Source organism: Capra hircus, chromosome 2 (assembly GCF_001704415.2).
Source record: "Capra hircus breed San Clemente chromosome 2, ASM170441v1, whole genome shotgun sequence".
Lineage (NCBI taxonomy): Eukaryota > Metazoa > Chordata > Mammalia > Artiodactyla > Bovidae > Capra > Capra hircus.
Genome location: NC_030809.1, coordinates 104,748,041 through 104,764,555, shown reverse-complemented (window position 1 = coordinate 104,764,555; position 16,515 = coordinate 104,748,041). Strand labels below are relative to the sequence as shown.

The window sequence follows — 16,515 nt, the reverse complement described above, 5'->3', positions numbered from 1 at the left end:
GAGCAAGGAGATCAAACCTTAAGGGAAATCAACCCTGAATACTTGTTGGAAGGACTGATGCTGAAGCTGATGCTCCAGTATTTTGGTCATCTGATGCCAACAACTGACTCATTGGAAAAGTCCCTGATGCTGGGGAAGATTGAGGGCAGAAGGAGAAGAGGGAGTCAGAGGATGAGATGGCTGGATGGCATCACTGATGCAATGGACATGAACTTGGGCAAACTTCAAGAGATGGTGAGGGACAGGGAGGCCTGGCATGCTGCAGTCAGTGGGGTCACAAGGAGTTGGACATGACTGGGTGACTGAACAATAACAACAACTAGGGTGAGAAAGTGGGCCTGGATAACTTGGTGGCAGATTCTTTGCATATATCTCATAATTCCCCTAACCTCTATAAAAGTTATTATCATTTTTAGATTAAAAAAAGATACAAAGTTGATTTGAGTTCGGCTCTTCTGATGCATTATAGTACAATAGATGTAGTAATTCAAGCATCACATCTGCACTGCAGTCTTTCTTGGGGAAGAAGGTCTCTCTTTCCTGATTGTCAAAGAGGATTCCTGGGCTTCACTCTGGACCATTTTTAAGCTGTGGTCTCCATAGCAATTCCTATGGCCAGAGTGATGCCAGCCTCAAGTTGGTTTGAGCTTGAATTACTGCCAAGCACAATAGTAAGGTTGTGAGATTTTGCCAGTTGTTTTAGGCCAGTACCCACTCATGTGGCTAGCTTATGGAAATCAGTTCTGTCTAGGCACCAAAACTGCTAAACTGTACAGGAAGTATGAAATAGAGATTGAGGAAGCAACTGACAAGAGTCTGCTATGGTGGCTGATATTTTTATTCAAAATGAAGAAAGGATTTCTTACATTTTCAAATTCTAATAGTTTATGTTTCAGTTTTGTTACAGACATTATAAGACTAAATCATGAAAGAAGACAGTCTGATATCAATAATAGAACAATTTCGTGGGGTTTCTTTAGCCTCAGCTAGGACTAGGGGAAGTATTACTATAGCAATTCCAAGCTGGGATTTTATGAGCCATAAGCTGCAAGATCAAGGGTGCAAAGTAGTTACGATTGTAGGTGAGAGTGTAGCTCAGGTGATTTCACCAGGTAGTCTGTGGTGGATGGCAAGTAAATGAGGCTATAGTGTTTATTAGAGAGGTCAATTTCACAGAGCAGGGGGAGGCAGGAGTGCAAAAAGTGTAAGAAGGATGAGGTATTAAAGTATAGCACTTCTGACTCAGCAGTCTTTCAGGCAGTGACAAGATCCTGTGATGATGGGGTACCGGTGTGGCGATGGAGTATAGGCGTCAGGAGGCCAGCGCACTAGATACATTCTCTTCCTGGAGAATAAGCCTTAGATGTTATTTTTCCTTTCTTGGGCTCAAACTCATTGAAAACCCCTCAACAAGTAGACAGCATAGCTAAATGATGACTGGAATATGTGTACCAGGTTTTTTCTTGCTGCCATTGGAACTCTGAGCAATTGCATCGTCTCACTTTTGGAGCTCCTGCATGCTCAGTTGTGTCTAACTCTGCAACCCCATAGACTGTAGCCCACCTGGATCCTCTTTCCATAAATTCTCCAGGCAAGAATACTGGAGTGAGTTGCCATTTCTACTCTAGGGGATCTTCCCCACCCATGGATCGAACCTGCATCTCTTACGTCTCCTGTATTGGCAGGCAGATACTTTGCCATGGAATCACCAGGAATGTCCCCATACTACATTTGATCTTAGCCAAAAGGCCTTTTATACGTGAAAATGTTTGGGGTAACTTCCCTTCTGGAAGCTGTGTGTCTCTCTCTGTTTCACCATAAAAAATATTGCCTTTTTTTTCTTTTAAAAAAAAAAACAAAACCCTAAACAAACAGAAACACAAACACACAAAAAATCCAACTCTAAATCTTTGAGTACTTCAGTTCATTCATGAGGTTCTCTGGAAGTCTCATGAATACATTAAAATACTTTTATGTCCATTTGTTTTTATGTTCATCATTAAAAATCATTTATAGATCCTCTAGTACCATTGAAATTGAAAAATGAAACATTTCCTGCCCTATAAATTCCTATAAATAAATCTGTAATATAGGAAGGAAAACAAATGAGTAATAAATATCATAGAGTTTTTTTTACCCTGATTACCTGTGAATGACCCACTTTCAGTGCTTAGTGGACACAGGACAGGGGGCTAGAATGTTCTGAAAGGAGAAAGGACTAGAGATTGCAAAGAATTAACATTATAACTGGCTTTTTAGGGACTTCCCTGGCTTCCAGTGATTAAGACTCCTTGCTTTCACTGTAGGGGGCATGGATTCATCCCTGGGCTGGGAACTAAGATACTGCATTGCACACAGTATGGCCAAAAAAAAAAAAAAGAGGAGAGAGAACTGGCCTTTTAGAGAGAACCAGTGCTTTGGACAATAGACGTGCACATAGTACCAACGGGATCATGGAAGTGGCCACGCAAAATAATTATATATGTGGATTGAACACCTATATGCTTTAGCAGTGTGTAAGGAGCTCGGGGGACTAAAAAAATATATCTATGAATATTGAACAAACGGAACTCAAACTTTAATTAGAGATACAAAATGCTGGGGCTTCCCAGGTGGTCCAGAGGTAAAGAATCTGCCTGCCAATGCAGGAGACACAGGAGATTCAGGTTTATCCCTGGGTTGGGAAAATCCCAAGTAGTAGGAATGGCAGCCCGTTCCAGGATTCTTGCCTGGAAAATTCCATGGACAGGGAAGCTTGGTGGGCTACAGTCCATGGGGTCACAAATAGTTGGACAGGGCTGAGTGTATGTGGTTGTGTGTGCCCGTGCGTGTGTGTGCACACACACACACAGTGCAGACATGAAAATAGAACAATAAGACAATTTAGGATTATAAGTGTTCCTAACATTATTGATGCTTTTGAACTGCGGTCTTGGAGAAGACTCTTAAGAGTCCCTTGGACTGCAAGAAGATCCAACCAGTCCATTCTAAAGGAGATCAGTCCTGGGTGTTATTTGGAAGCAATGATGCTAAAGCTGAAACTCCAGGACTTTGGCCACCTCATGCGAAGAGTTGACTCATTGGAAAAGACTCTGATGCTGGGAGGGATTGGGGGCAGAAGGAGAAGGGGATGACAGAGGATGAGATGGCTGGATGGCATCACCGACTCGATGGACATGAGTTTGAGTGAACTCCGGGAGATGGTGATGGACAGGGAGGCCTGGCGTGCTGCGATTCATGGGGTCGCAAAGAGTTGGACAGGACTGAGCAGCTGAACTGAATGTTTATGGTGTGGCTGATGCATCATGGTCTGTGGGGATAGCAATCCCTTCTCTGCTTAGTCGCTGAGTCATGTCCGACTCTGTGACCCTGTCTATGGGATTTTTCAGGCAAGAATACCGGAGTTGGTTGCCATTTCCTCTTTCAAGGGATTTTCCGAACTCATAGCTCAGTTGGTAAAGAATCCACCTGCAATTCAGGAGACCCTGGTTGGATTCCTGGGTCAGGAAGATCTGCTAGAGAAGGGATAGGCTACCCACTCCAGTATTCTTGGGCTTCCCTGTGGCTCAACTGGTAAAGAATCTACCTGCAATGAGGGAGACCTGGGTTCGATCCCTGGGTTGGGAAGATCCTCTGGAGAAGGGAAAGGCTACCTACTCCAGTATTCTGGTCTGGAGAATTCCATGGACTGTATAGTCTATGGGGTCGCAAAGAGTCAGACACAACTGAGTGACTTCCACTTTCACTTTCCCAGCTTAGGAATCAAACCCACATCTCCTGTGTCTCCTAGATTGCAGACGGATTCTATACCTGCTGAACCTCCAGGAAAACCTGTTTTTAGTCTATAAAGTCTATTTGAGAAAATAAAACATACTTGGAGGAAAACTTAGCATTTTAGACAGTCCATAAAATTAATATGAATGCATTAGAGATAAGCGCTATGAACACTATGGAGTGAGAAAAAGAAATCATCACTAGTTAAGGAGAGAGAAGAACCCTGAGGTTGTAATGGTCTACCTGGACCTGCTACTTCTCTTCTTTGTGACCTGGTTTGGGTTAAGGGTGAGTTCAAACCATCAGACACTGCTGATAGGAGCGGCACTCTTTCTACAGACGCCAAGTGAAGTGAAGTCGCTCCGGATCGGACCCGACACCCACTCCTATCAGTAGCGTCTGATGGTTTGAACTCATCCTTAACCTCTTGCTTACAAGATTAGAATGTGCAGTGCCATTATCTCTAAATCTGGGATGTGTGTGGAATGTCTGGAATGGAGGAGGAGATTTTAGTGTTTGGTTCTGGCCAGCCCAGCCAGGACTCGTGTTTCTGACACTGATTGAGTGGATGGCCTGTCAGGGCCACAGACCACAGTCAAAGAGGTATGCACTCTGCCTTTCTGACAGATCTGTGAAATTTTGGCATTTATTGTTGAATTATTGCTGTGGAGTCCAAAAATACATGGTCATTATAATCGCATACTAATCTTATCTGTGTATAATAGAAGAAAAAAGGCTGGAAAGTAGGCAATCTACTGAACTATTGATAACATTTTTAAACAGCCATTTTACTTTACGTATAACTTTCTTTGGGAAGTTATAGTGTTCTAGGAGAGATACTGTTTTAATGTGTGCAAAATAGTGGCATTTAATACATGTACAGTGTTGTGCAACCATGACTATTCAGTTCTAGAACATTTCATCATCCTCCCCAAAAGGAAACCCATGCCCATTCGGCAGTCACTCCACATCCTGTCTCCCCAGCTCCTAGCAACCACTAATCAGTTTCTGTTTGGTTTTTGATGTGTATACTTTGATGTCGTAGGTTGCAAAATAACGGAAGTACTCTGGTTTGATTTTTATTGCTCAGTTTATATAGTGATATAATAATACTTTTCTATTCATTTTGTTAGACTCATTTTCTGATCAGGTGAATTTTTTTTTAATACATTCACCAACATATAGAGTTTATTTAGGGATGAGCAGCTGTATGTTAGGAATTTTCTTCAATATTAATATATTTGTGATTTTATTGACAGACTAAAAAACTCACAAAATTTTTATAGAAATAATTAGGTTAGGTATTTTCTTATTGTAAAACATCAAAGTAAAAAACAATGCAGAGTAACCAGAAATTAACATATCATCTAAATGAAAATACATCCTAAATTACAAGAATAAAAATTCCATTTTTTCCTACTAGATAATCTACTCTGAGGCTAAAGAAAAAATACCATTATAAAATAATGTGTGACTTTGTTCAGGTTTAAAAAGTAAGTGCATTGATGATAAATGATGTTATAATTTATTTAGAAAAGAATTTTTACTTTTTCTTTAAAAAACAGTAGTGATATTTGAATACTAATTATAGTCTTGGTTAATGGTCTTGATATCTGTTGAAAAATGTTTTATTGATTTCCTCTGTGCATGTAGTTCCCTTATGCCTTTTAAAAAGAATGTTTTGAGGGCAGACTGCTTATATAGGTAAGCTCTTTCACAGTGAGGCCCTTTGAAACAAAACCATGTGGGAAGATTTATTGTGGAGAACATTTGGAATGAAATTTGACTTGAAGTTTAGTGAGGTCTGGAGTCAAACTGTGTGTTAGTCACTCAGTTGTGTCTGACTCTTTGTAGCCCTCCAGGCTCCTCTGTCCATGGGGTTCTCCAGGCAAGAATACTGAAGTGGATAGTCATTCCCTTCTCCATTGGATCTTCTGACCCAGGGATCAAACCTGGGTCTTCTGCATTGCAGGCAGATTTTTCACCATCTGAGCCACCAGAGAAGTCCTAAGAATTCTTATTCACATCTTTGAATATAATATATTATGAGGTTAGGTGAAGTTGTATATGGGTTGTGACTACTAAGTAGAAAAGCGGATATTACATTGCCTAGTTCCTATGATTTTTAGAAGATATTTAGTTATTGATTATGGTGTATTTTCCATGGATTCTAACTTATGCCTACCTACGTTTTTTTTCCATGGACAGAGGACCTCTCCAAAGTGTATATGAAAATGCTTACTTTACAATTTTGACAACACTGGAGTCAGACTGCTGAGGTTCCAATTCCTGCCCCTCAGTTGAACTACTTCATTGACAAGACTCAAAACTGTTCTTATCCTTAAGTATTACTGTCTTGCAGACAGGTAGAGTGCCTGTTTGTGGGCTGTTAAGAGGAAGAGTGAAAGAGGGCCTGAGAAGCTCTCTGCAATAAGTGTTCAGTAGGTGGGGGGCCCCACGACAATGACAAAGCATTCTTTATCTGAATATTAAAATGTTAGCTCAACACTTGTACAGTTCATTAGGAGCAATTTTATTGTCAACAACCTATAACAAAACTGTTCCAACCCCTCTCCGTAAGTATCCACATACCATTTTTCCTTTGGATATTGGCCATTATTGTGATGTTTTTGTCATGTAGATGCATCTATGCATGCTAAGTTGCTTCAGTCATGTCCAACTCATTGCAACCCTATGGACTGAAGCCCACCAGCCTCTTCTATCCTTGGAATTCTCCAGGCAAGAATACTGGAGTGGGTTGCCATGCCCTCCTCCAGGGGATCTTCCTGACCCAGGGATGGAACCCTGATAGAAGGCACCTAAAAATGAAGACTTTTGATAAGAAGTCTGATAACTTAATGCAAAGAAGGTAAATGGCTGTTTTCTCTGCATTAGTCATGGTGATCTTCATATAAGGTATCAAATCTTATTTTCATGCTTTTGATTTTAAAGTCAGGAAAATTACTTTTACAAAGAAAATATAATAGTATGAAGTTGAGAATATTATAGAGGAAAACACATTACTCACTGCTGGTGAAATTCTGGAGGGGTGTGTGTGTGTGTGCATTTAAAATTCACCCAAGATGAAAGAAATACCCAGGGGAAAACATGCACATCACAGGCAAGGTATTCTTAAAGGGCGTCTGTTCTAGAGTTTGACCAAGTGGAAGAGCAAATTATTGACTGGGAATTATATTTACCCCTTGCCCAGAGACCTCACAAGGTAACACCGTGTCTCCATGAAAACAGCATCTCCACTGTGTCTCTGCTTACCCTGCCTTTGAGTTTCCACTTAGCCCAGCAGAGACACTGGCAGCACCACCCAGGGCAAACAGTGTTTGGCTTCTAAATAAGGCACAAAGCTGAAACTACGTAAAACTGGAGTGGATGCTAAATCAATAAGAGTCCTGCATCTCTGTCCGTACTTTGTGGTGATAATATCTCTGTCTTTGTAGAGCTCATAACCCCAAATCTTGAGAGCCAAGGAAAATAATGTTTAACTCTTCAACTTATTTACCTCTTCAACTAATGTTTAATTATTAACTATTTTCCAAGAGGAAGCCACATGAAAAAAGCTGGTTTAGGAAAAACCCTCATGAAAAAAATCTCAAAACTTTTTCATGTGACTCACTCAGAATCCCTTTAAAAAAATACACACACACACACACACAAACACACACACACAAATACACACATACATATATAGTTTAAAGTGACTGATAACTTGCAAATTAGAAAACATTTTAATTGATTTATCTTCTTAAAAATGGTATTGGATATCATTTTACTTTCTGAATTATTTACTATGAAGTTCTGCTTATATTCTCTTTGGGGCATTGTATATTCAGTCACTAAATCGTGTCCGACTCTTTGTAACCCTGTGGACTGCAGCACACCAGGTTTCCCTGTCCTTTACTATCTCCCGGAGTTTGCTCAGATTCATGTCTATTGAGTCGGTGATGCTGTCTAATCATCCTCTGCTGCCCCTTTCTCCTTTTGCCTTCAATCTTTCCCAGCATCAGGTATGACCTAAATCAAATCCCTTCTGATTATGGAGGTGATGAATAGATTCAAGGGATTAGATCTGAAGAACTATGGACAGAAATTTGTAACATTGTGTAGGAGGCAGTGATCAAAACCATCCCAAAGAAAAAGAAATGCAAGAAGGCAAAGTGGTTGTCTGAGGAGGCTTTAAAAATAGCTGAGGAAAGAAGAGCAGTACTGCATTTGAAATTCTTTTGTTGCTTTGAGGCATTGGAAATCTCAAAGTATTAGCTATTTTAATGGTTCAGGCACTGTGCTGAGGACTTTATATTAACTTAGTAAATTTTCACAGTAAACCCCTGAGTATGCATTATTCCACCCGATTTCACAGATAAGCATCTAAGATAGACAGAGGATAAGTAACTGGCCCTGGATCACGCAGCCACTCAATGTTGGGAATCAGCCCAGGTGATCAGCTCTATCTTGCTAGATTGCCCCACATTTAGGAAAAGTAGCACTTCGAATTTTAAGACAGGGAAGTGATGCCATAATTGTATATCTAAATCACAAAAGGAATAAAAGTAATCACATCATAATTTTCCGTTTTAAAATATAAAAGTGCATGAGGCTTCAACAGGCCTCACCTCAGGCTCAGTGCAACAGGAGAACACTCTGCAGATGGAGGCCTGGCCCCCTTGGACATCTCTTTCTTTACTTTTAATTTTGCATCTAAACTAGCAGAGCTCTATCCCCTAAGCTCTTCTTTTTTCTCCCTAGACTTAATTACTGGGATGGTGGCTGGTGGAGTTCCTAGTCTGTGCCTTCTCTCTTGCTGGAGTGGAAAGGACTTGTTGGTTAGGTGCTCAAGGGGACCCCCTGCTCTGAGGACCCAGCCCTGCCTGGGCCTGAGTGTCTGTGGGAGGCTGGATGTCCTGCAGTGAAAAGATGGCATGGTATCTCTTGTCAGAATTTAGATTCTGAGGGAAGCTGAGTTTGTTGAGGACGGCCAGACCAACAAAACATATGAAGGAAAAATAACAGTGAGATGTGCTTTGAAGAGATTAAAATAGGGTGATGTGATAGCAACTGGCTTGTTACTGTCGATGAGATCCAAAGTCTTCATTAGAAGCTGAGATCTCAGTGATGAGGAAGGTTCAAGGAAAAAAGCCTCCTGGGTCTTGGAAACAGCAAAGGCAAAGCTGCTAAGGCTGGGAGAACTCATGGATGACAGACCTTCAAGAAAGCCAGGGCTGCTGAAGCACAGGAGGGGGATGGAGTGAGGGGTGTGTGTGCAGGGGAGGCTAAGGAAAACTGTGAGAGCCTGAGAGGCCAGTTTTGTTGGGCTTCATTTACCAGGATGAGGCATTTGGGATTCATTCTTGGAGCTGTAGAAAGGCTTCGGAGGATTGAAAATGGAATAAATTGAAAGAGTTTGTTTTAAAATGATCACCATGGAAGTTTCAGGAAGAGATTGGATTACAGCATGAGCGAAGAGGCAGGAAGACCTGGATTGCAGGTGGGAGTGGGTGGTGGGTTGACTGGGATAGTTGTGGTAGAAATGAAGTCTATGGTTTCAGCATCTGTTCTGGGTTAAATGGGGGCAGAGAGGGAAAGAAAGGGCTTACGTTTAAGTATTAGATTTTTGGCTTTAATGGGGCTGTTTATTGAAATAGGAAAGACTAGGGAATGAGAGACAAAGATTTCACTTCCAGCATTGTCAAATCTAGGATGCCTAATTAGATAGCAAACAGGAGGTGTAAAGAAAATGGGCAGAAACACCCGGGTAGGGTGACGAGGCAATTGACTGTGCAGCCAGGGACACCTTCAAGAGTGAAAGGAGGGCAGGATGGGATTTGAATTTTAAGTACTAAAGCTGGGACAACAGAGGCCAGATGGGACTGTCTTGGCAAAGTGGAATGTATGATATGTGGGAATCCACTTCCAGGCAAAGATTTTAGGATTGACAATATCAGATGTTTAGAATACTACAAAGATGTCAAGTGAGATAAGAACAGAGAAGAGGTCTCTTCAGTACCCATCGAAATATACAGATGATATATCACTGGTGATAATAAAAACCATAGGACAGCCTTATTTTAGTGGGGTTAAGGATAGTGGCAGGGGTTAGTGGTAGCCACGTGGGCATACTTCTGAGTGGACATGAAGTAGGAAAGTAGGGATGGAAGCCACAGATACTCTCAATGAGATTTTGCTGTGGAGAGCTTGGTGGAAAATATCAGGAGTGCTAAAAGAGACCATTGCTGCTGCTCCTCAGTCAGTTCAGTCGTGTCCGACTCTTTGTGACCTCATGGACTGTAACCCACCAGGCTCCTGTGTCCTCGAGATTTTCCTGACAAGAATACTGGAGTGGGTTGCCATGCCCGCCTCCGGGGGATTTTCCCAATCCAGGGAAAATCCTCCGTCTCCTTCATCTCCGGCCTCGGCAGGCGGATTCTTTACCACTGAGCCATCGGGGAAACCCAAGAGACCATTGGTTTTCCTCTCCTCAAAGCTGGAAAGCAAGCTCCAGAACTTCCCAGTAGAGGTTCTCAGCTTTATTCTAGACTATGATTTCATTCATTCCAATATTACACTTGTGGAAAAAGAAATAACCACCTCTATTAGTGAAAATAATGGTACATGCAATTTTGGATCAAAATTTCTGTTGTTTTTATTTGAATAATGTGTACTTGATTTTGAACTTCCTAGAAAAATCTAAATTGTTGCAAAGATGAGCTTTAATTTATGAAAGGACCAACTACAAAATTTACCCTTTCAGATTACAATGCATTCACATCAGGGCTCCTGCCTTTCTGGAGTAGTGGAGTGAACCTGTGCAACTCAAGTATCAGCTTCCATTGGCTGTATCAGTGTTTCCTTGGAGGGAAATGGTGCTTGTCTTGAACCAACTGGAGCATCTGCAGGGAATTTTCCTGTTTCTTTTTTCTTTTTACAAATGTTAAAGCCTGATCTTTTCTCTGAATCTGATTTTTATATACCCAACTTTCTTCAAACTATCCACAAATAATTTTTTTCTTTAATATTATATAGATGTGTTTCTTAACTAACATCTAATAATTATTTAGTAAGATGTTGCTTAAAATCTTTTTAAAATATGTTGAGAATCTGCAAGCAGTTATAACTTTATAAAGGAGACACGTTGAAATTTTCGATTTTAAAACTGCTTGGTAAGGAGTTATTTTTAAAACTACTGTGTAAAATACATTCTCTTCAGAAAAAAGACCTGTGAAAACATTACATGATCATTCCTGGAATGATGTTGTAAGACCAGTGAATTCCTTCTTTTATGTACTTGCCAGAAGTAAGGAGTACCTGGCACTTAACACATAATAAAAAGAAGGGTCAGTAACAGAACAGGACAGTCTGTGTAACATTTTCTAAGTAGCCAATAGAACAGTACTGTTTCATAGAGACTTTCGGAAATAATTGTAAGTATATATGATTTGTAAAACTTTTAATTTCACATTTTCTGATCACCTGCTTTTAAAAATTGTCTGATATTGTCCTATGAACTATTATTACTCTTAAACATTTTTTAATATGTGTGAGAACTCATTTTGTCAAAATTTTTATAGAAAGGGCTGAATTATACTTATGGGTTTTTGAATTGGTATTTTGGAGTAAATCACTTAATTTATTTTCCTTGACACATTAAATATACGGTAATGATGTAACTCGTTGGAGAAGAACAAAAATTTAATGTTTAATTCACTAACTCCATGTATGTATAAACTTAATTAGTGCTGTTCATTTCTGCTCTTGAAACTTCCAAGTTTGAAGATGCAGTAAAGTTTTCTTCTATCATGAACATTTCAATAAGTTGACTGAGCGACTTTCACTTTCACTTTGGGCTACCCTTGTGGCTCAGCTGGTAAAGGATCTGCCTTAGATCCCTGAGTTGGGAAGATCCCCTGGAGAAGGGAAAGGCTACCCACTCCAGTCTTCTGGCCTGGAGAATTCCATGGACTGTATAGCCCAAGGGGTTGCAAAAGGACACGACTGAGGGACTTTCACTTTCAATAAGAATGTATGGTAATTACACTTATCTAGAATTTTCACTTTTACAAAGTACTAATCACTATCTTTTAAAATACAAGAACCTTATAAACATGTTTTCTTCACTCAGTATCAGTAAACAGGAAAGCTGAAATTCAGAGGTGTGAAGTTATCTAACAGAGAAATTCAAACTAGAATGTAGTATTTTGATCTCTAGATTTGTGCTCTTCGCTTACGCCTTCCTGGCATGGGGCTTGTCTGTGTTAACACCCCTTTAGGTAGTGAGTAAAAATAGCATTTAGTCAAATTTACCTGAATTTAAAAAAAAAAAAAAACGCCAATGGTTAACACAATACTTTTAGAGCAGACCCTGAATGTAATATTAACTCTGTCAGCATATGATGTAAGAAAGTTGCTAGTGGAAATTCTGACTTGGCTGGTGCTTGATTACATATAAGTTTGCTCACTTAACTAACCAAAGAACACAACCTGACTCATCACTTTGCTTGGAGTACTGTCCTTCTTTTGTAAAAATGTGGAAATATGATTTGTACAACTTTTAAAATAATTTCACATTTTCTAATCATCTGCTTTTGAAAATGGTCTAGTATTTTCCTTTGAAAATATTTTTTCTTTTTAAAGATTACACTAACCTCATTGGTAAAATAGATGCCTGACATTATATAATCTTAGGTGAAATGTGAAAATGAATCTTTTCGTATATACTGAAATTTGGGGATAGATATCTGTGGAGGTTTGATGTCTTAAATAATAAGATGAAGAAAAATATGAGCTACTGTTGTATTGTGGTGGAAAATATCTTTTTCCAGCTTCGAAAGAAAGAAAGTGAATTCGCTCAGTCGTGTCCAACTCTTTGTGACCCCATGGACTGTAGCCTACCAGGCTCCTCCGTCCATGGGATTTTCCAGGCACGAGTACTGGAGTGGGTTGCCATTTCCATCTCCAGGGTATCTTCCCGACCCAGGGATCGAACCCAGATCTCCCACGTGGCAGGCAGACACTTTACCATCTGAGCCACCAGGGAAGAGTTTATTTATTGAGATGTAATTGATCTATAATATGTATGAATGAATGTAAAGTATATAACATGTTGGTTTGATACACTTATATACTGAAAATTATTATCACCATAGCTTTAACACCTCTATCACATCACATAATTACTATTTTTTTTTAACTATGAGAATATGTAAGGCCTATTCTTGCAAATCCTTTCATGTATATAATAAGAGTATTGTTATTGGCTATAGTTGCCATACTGTACATTAATGATTTCTAGAACTTATACATCTTATAACTGGAAGTTTGTACTCTTTGACCAATATCTCCTGTTTTCTCCACTACTTAGCCACTGTTAAAACCATTTAATGTCTGTTTCTCCAAGTTTGGCTATATAGATTCCACATGTAAGTGATATCATAAGTATTTGTCCTTCTCTGTTTGATTTATTTCACTTAGCATAATGGCTGCAAGGTCCATTCATGTAGTCACAAATGACAGACTTTCCCCTTTCCTCCTACATGAATTGTATTTCATTATATATGGGATATTATGATATATTATGTATACACCACATCTTCTTTATCCATTCATCCTTTGACAGATACTTAGGTTGTTTTCATGTCTTAACCATTGTAAATAATGTTGAAATAAACATATGAGTACAGATATCTCTTTGATATTCTCTCTTTTTATTTCCTTTGAATATATACCCAGAAGTGAGATTGCTAGATCATATGGTAGTTCTATTTTTAAGTTTTTGAGGAAGATCCACATTGTTTCCATCGAGGCTGCACCAATTTAACCTTTCCATCACAGTGCACAGAAGTATTACTTATAGGTGTTTAGTAGTTAAAGAAGTCTTCTTAGAAATGATAAGATTATAGAAACCGTAGGGACAATTATCTGTCCCTAGGAAAGATTTTATGTGTTTCAGATTATAAATCAACATGCTATTATAAAATAGATCTTAAACCTGAAAAATAATTTGTTTGATGGAATCAAAGTGGTTATAATTTTCACAATGGCTATATTTCTAAATACCTTGTAGAAATCTGACTTGTGTAATTCAGTTTTTCTCATAGAAATAAGTACATGAGATTTATATTTTTCTAATTTTACTCACAAAGAAATATTATCATACCTAAGGTTCACATAAGTCAAAACTATAGAAAATGCAATAACACAATATTTTATTTTAAAGATCAAAAAGATATATCATGTTATTATCTCCTTCTGGTTAATTGCTGCTAAGCATACACTGAGGATTAAAAACTAAACACATCCATTTATCCATGTAAGCCGTGAGGTCAGATAGTTGAGACTATAAATAGGCAGATTTAATGATGCCATTAATAAGGAAATAGAGTACTTCTAGGGTGTCTTGTTTACTCCCACTAGGCATATGCTCTTTAGAAAGCAAATTACTGAACCAGATGGAATAAGGGAAAAGCTAAGGTGAGTAATAGAATTATTTAACCCAAAGTCATTATACATTCAGTATTAAGAATATAATTATATTCCATGTTCATGTTTGAAATGATTACACATTAATCTTTAGAATTAAATTTGGGTGAGTGTTTTCTGCAGAATCTTGGAGTTATATAGTTATGACTTTAAATGGAATGTGAGGATGTGTTCTTCTCACTTATTAACTTTGTCAAAACAAAGATGAGAGTTATTTGTACAAAGACAGATTGCGGTGGTTAGTCAGTCTATAAACCATATATATGGAGATATACAACTAGAAACTCATGTTTTTTGAACCCTACTGTTTCAACCTTCCCACAATGCTGTCCCTTGTAATGACTGTGTTACCCTCTTTCCTTTTTATTAAACTTCAGCCTATAGGCAATTCTGTTATTAGATAAACTCTCAAGTCATATGGAAAACCCACTGATGGGTTTGTCAGAGTAATTTGTTAATCATTTTCACTTTATAAAATATGTACCTACCCATTTTTTTTTCCTCAAAGAGAAACTCTTTGGAAGACAATGTAAAACTGTTGTATAAACAAACAAAAATGATGAAGTATTAAACTGATGACCAATTACATTTGATTGAGGGCTTTTTGTTTTTTTGCTTGAGAATTACTCTCATGGAATCACCAAAGATAATTTTCCAGTTTTCATGTTGAGTTGGAAAAAAGGTTGTTGGTCAAAGTTAATTGTCATTTTTTGAAGTACAGATACATTATATCTCATCTAATTCATGAAAACATGAAATAGTTTATCAAAGAGAAATAGAAAAAAAGGTTAGTTTCGCTTGTGAGATCAAATATAACATTCTTTATCTTTTCTAGTCATTATTTTTTTTTACATTTTTAGTTTTCCTAAATGTAAAAATAACATGGGACTGGTGCTTAAGAAATTTAGGGGACAAAAAGAATGTAATGATCTTTTTGTGAGATTGTTGCAATAAATACATCCAATACGTTTTTATTTTAGGGTCAAAAAGTGAATGTTTTGTTATTATTTTAGCTCCTTTATCTTGGCATTTATCATAACAGGACCACACCTATTATACCAGAATTCTTCTGCTAAAAAAAAGTTGTTTTAATGGCTTTGATATTCTAAGAGCTATTTTTGAACAAAATCTTTGCTAAGACTGTGCTGTATTGACCAGCAGTACTTGGCATGTTATATATGCCTTTGTTTCTAGTTCCACCTATTTCCTCAGGGAAAGTTTATATAAATGAGACTACTGTATATTTCTTTGTCATTTCCTTCTGTTGTTCCTCAGGAGGAAGAACTGCAATGGATTTTGTTATATTTCTATGGTAAATTAGCTACCTTTTTGTGGAAATGAAATAATGGTAGTTGGGAAGCCCTGGAATAGTATTTCGGGTTGCTTAAACTATGCAGATGACACAAAATTTACCTTTTAGCATGTGAGTAATTTCCTCTTTGAAAGGATTGCGGTTTTATAGAGCACAGAGGCACGGTTCTGATGCAGTTAGTCTTTAGCATATACATGTCTCATGGTTTTCTTTTGCTGAGTCAGTGCTTCTTTCAGTGACAGTGAATTGTATTTATTAGATAGATTCACACAATGTTTTTTTCTTTCTAATCTGTCACTCTAAGTTGAATTTTAAGACTTCCAATAGTTGTTTGACCGGTGCTGGATGTACGTGGTAAGAGATTGAGCAACAGAATGGCATCGGAGAAAGGAAACAGGCTTGGGAGCGAACTGTTGTTCAGCCTCTAAGCCACACCCAGCTCTTTCCGACCCCATGGCCTGCAGCGCACTAGGCTGTCCTTCACTGTTTCTCGGAGTTTGCCCAGATTCATGTCCATTGAATTGGTGGTGCTGTCTAATATCTTATCCTCTGCCACCCTCTTCTCCTTTTGCCTTTGATCTTTCCCAGTGTCAGGGTCTTTTCCAATGAGTCAGCTCTTTGCATGAGATGGCCAAAGTATCGGCGCTTCAGCTGCAGCATCAGTCCTTCCAATGGATATTCAGGGTTGATTTCCTTTAGGATTGACTGGTTTGATTTCCTTGCAGTCCAAGGGACTCTCAAGAGTCTTCTCCAGCACCACAATGAACAGTATGAAAAGGCAGTAAGATAGCGTAGGTGCTGACTAATTACCTGTTGTATGGGAGTGTATGCGGGGAGACCTGGTGTTTCTTTGTCTCGTGGTTCAGAGTCTTTCTCTTGTATCATTACTTTTAACTTATGATTACTACATTAAAAGTGCCCATTTTGATTAATATATGATC

The 16,515-nt window shown here is 38.6% G+C and overlaps 1 protein-coding gene across 7 annotated transcripts in view; it reads left to right on the top strand.

The window, feature by feature from the left end:
* COBLL1 (cordon-bleu WH2 repeat protein like 1) overlaps window positions 1-16,515 on the top strand; it is a 167,258-nt gene that overhangs the window by 63,290 nt on the left and 87,453 nt on the right. Inside the window, exon 1 of one of the 7 annotated variants that reach the window (XM_018063981.1) lies at window positions 11,190-11,207. The exons of the other annotated variants lie outside the window; for them this stretch is intronic. The gene's annotated coding sequence lies outside the window, so the exon portion shown is untranslated. Of the gene's footprint in view, window positions 1-11,189; window positions 11,208-16,515 lie in introns of those variants that run through there. 7 annotated transcript variants of the gene reach the window in all.